Below are 3802 nucleotides of genomic sequence, written 5' to 3'. Positions count from 1 at the left end.
GAGCATCGCTGAAAAGACATAATTTGTCGAAATCCTCATCCGGTGCATCAAAATTGGTACCGTATATGATTTACATTTAATCAATTTTCCTATGTCTTTTCTTAAGGACAGATGATACAAACATATTTTATCCAAAATCTTGAAAATAACAATTTAACTCATGTTTATTTAAGTAAAATGAATAAATTTTCCCGCATAGATTTTAATTTTGCGTTCAACGTTTCGCAGAATGAGATTTAAAGTGACAAAAAATTGTATATATTAATAAGGATTGTTACAGAAATGTAGAATTTGAACATCATAGGAAGTTTACAATTTCTTAATTTTTAGGAATTTTTTATTCTCATCATTTACAGCCAAAATAGGTTCAAAAATATATACTAATCCAGGCATCCATTTTTGTATGTGTGTGTATAATCTCTCCATAATAAACAGTTATATCACAGAGTATTTAAATTTAAAGCATCACTGTAAAATTATCTTTTTTTTATTTTGAATATGTTCCCGAACTTTTGAAAATAATAATGACTTAAATGAGAAAACCAGATCAAAATATCAAATAAATCTCCAGTGTTCAAAATCAGTCGAAATCGTTGTTTTGTGGACTTTTTAATTTAGATAATTGATCGGTCTAACCAGTTAGCATTTTTATTTCTTACTACAAGTCATCCTCGTGCATATTAAATTAAATTCCGACTAAAAGATAATACAAATTGCAGATCTAGCCTGTCCTTATATATCTGAAAGTCTAAACCGAGATGAATAATAAAGCTTGGAATTATGTGCATTTAAACAAGCCTAATTAGTTTAGGGAGGTTTTGTTTGATTTATAATAATGATAACATTTTTTAAAGATTATTATAACTCTTAAAATTGCTTAAAAACAAACAATTATGGAATAATAATGATAACATTTTTTTTTAATTTTCATTTATGATTTTTCGCAACATTCATAGCATACACTCAATATTCCGCTGAAATACATTTGTTCTGTTCATGTCACTTCATAACAATAGAATTAAATGTACATCACCGTTTCTAATATTCACAGCTTAAAACCTGAAAAATTAATCTTTACAGTTAGTAACAGAGTTATTACTACAAATATGGATTGACAAAGGTTCTTCTGGTTGAATTTCCTGGTTAAATTTTGAAACATTGATTAAAAAAAAATATAACGGAAATTAAACACGAAAATATCCTCAGAGGCACCATTATCCGAATCTGAATGTAAAATTGCACACGATGTAGGTAAAAACTTCTTTGATGTTTCTGTGAAGTTAATTTATTGTTAATTCTATATGTTGTCATACATGTAACACCAGGACTCAAACTTCTGAGATTTAATCAATAAGAATATCAATGATAGTTTCTTTTAATATTCACAAAAAATGGAGATAATTCAAAGTGAAAAATTTAAATTAATCAAATTGGTACCATATTGAAATTTCCTGCAGAAATTATAAAGAAATCGACTAGCGAGAGCGAGAACATCCTTGGGTTGCACTTGTATAAGGAGAATATATATATATATATATATATATATATATATATATATATATATATATATATATATATATATATATATATATATATATATATATATATATATATTAGATTTTTAGTAAAGATTCTTATAAATCTTAGAATTGCTTAAAACAAACAATTATGGAACGTTTATATGAAGACACGAACAAACACAAAGAACCATCACTTCTCAATGGGACATGATTTCTCCCACAAGTAATATCAGTTTTATGTTTGTCTATTCGGTGACAGAGTGCAACGCCCAGCAGGGTCGCGTGTGTATGAAATCTCTGAAAAAAAGCATCGATATACAAGGTCGCAACTTTTACACCAATAGAAAAGAAAGGTTCCGTTGTAAAATTAAGTATTTATTAATTTCTGTCGATCATATTCTTGATTGGGTTGAGTTTCTTGTAAACGCTTTTAAAAGAAAGACACATTTCATGTTTTTTTAAATGAAACAAACCGCTTTATTCAATCATAACGATTGATAGAAATAACCAAAGGAAAATCGGTATATATCAATTTAATACCATCAAAATAATTATGCTATTGCATGTTTACATACATACACAAAAGGAATAGCTGTGATTTTCATTATCGTTTTTATTTATATAAATTTTTAAATATTTGAAGAATATTCTTATTCCCTGCAATAATTTATTATACTTCTCTTTCAAAATATATGCAAAAACACTACCATATTTTTTAAAAAAAAATCTTTATCATGTTTTTAAACAATATTCAGCTTTCCATGAGAGAAACAAGACCAAATTTTCTTTTGTTAAAGGGCATACTTTAATGTTACTTAATGACTTTTTTGCGACCAAAATTATATAATTCCTGTAAAAAATTATAACTTACAAATAGTCTTTAAAGAATCCAAGACTCAATTTGTAACAGATTATTTTTATTAATAAAAAATATTGTATGAAAAGGAAAATATCATTTCAAAAGACCAATTACATTATAGTTTAATAATGACTAAAAACACGAAACAAATATATACATAGACCATCTATTATAAATATAGTGTATTTAAAATGATATTATACTCACTAAGTACATTGTATTTACAAAAACATTTCAAAGAATGAGATATGTGCTTGCGCTACATTTTTACTGAAAAAATCCAAAATAATTTGTAAAAAAAATCATTTAGTTAGACGTTTTAAGTATAGTTAAACACATCTAATCACACAGGGTATATTATATTCAGCATAGACAACATATCCGAATGCTTTGTGTAAAGAACATAGAAAATAGTAATTCAGTGAAAAAAATAATGGACATAATTCACAACGAAATGATTTGCAGAGGCGTTGGATTAAATTTTTTTTACTGCCTTTCTTCTTTTATAAATTTTATGATAGCATTGACAGATTTAGAAGTAATTTTTGTCCAAAAAAAAGATTACAAATGCTTCTTATGTGTAAACAAAAAGTCTGTAAGACAATTACTTTGAACAAAAGCATGACATATTTTCATAAATAGACTTGTATACCTTGATTATAAATGGTCATTTTAATCATCATCCTCACTAGATTGGTCATATTCATTGGAGTCATCTTTCTTGCCTTGACGTCTACGATGTTTACCAAAATGATCGAAGAAACCCTTCTTGAGGCTATTATCACGGTAATCAAGACCTATATTGTGAAGGTTATCATTGTTCAAGCGATGGCTAGAGACATCATGCCTTCCTAATGTATGAAAGATTTCCTTGTGATTTGGAAGGTCAACTTTATCATACTTATTAAGCCTATCGATATACTCGCTGTAATTGGGATGATCAGGTCTATCAAAGTTAGTCTGCCCATTAAAGGAATCTCTGTAATAAGGATTGTCAAATACATCATAGCCATTTAGTCTTTCGAAATTATCCCTCTGAATGCGATGGTCGAATATTCCATGGCCATTTAACCTATCGAAGTTATCCCGAAAACGATGGTGAAATCCGTCATGGCCATTTAACCTATCAAAGTTATTCCGGAAGCGCTGGTCAAATCCACCATGGCCGAGAAAGGGATTGTAGTTGTTCCAGTTGTAGGGGTGACCAAAGGTAACACGACCTCGAAAGGCGTCATATCTCGGTTGTCCCCCATTCCACCATAACGGGTTTCCGGTTACTGAACTGGATATGACAATCACTTCTATAAAAACTTTAAGTAGCCTATACTGCATTGCACTGTCTTTGAACGGGTGTCTGTTCTAAAACTTCATAGAAAAATATTAATTCATGAAAAAGTTTTTATTAAAAGAATTATCAATATTT

The sequence above is a fragment of the Saccostrea echinata genome, unplaced genomic scaffold, assembly GCF_033153115.1.
Source record: "Saccostrea echinata isolate AGI-Se365-2 ecotype Australia unplaced genomic scaffold, CSIRO_AGI_Sech_v1 ptg000001l, whole genome shotgun sequence".
NCBI classification, from domain to species: Eukaryota; Metazoa; Mollusca; class Bivalvia; order Ostreida; family Ostreidae; genus Saccostrea; species Saccostrea echinata.
Note: the sequence above shows the minus strand (reverse complement) of the source record.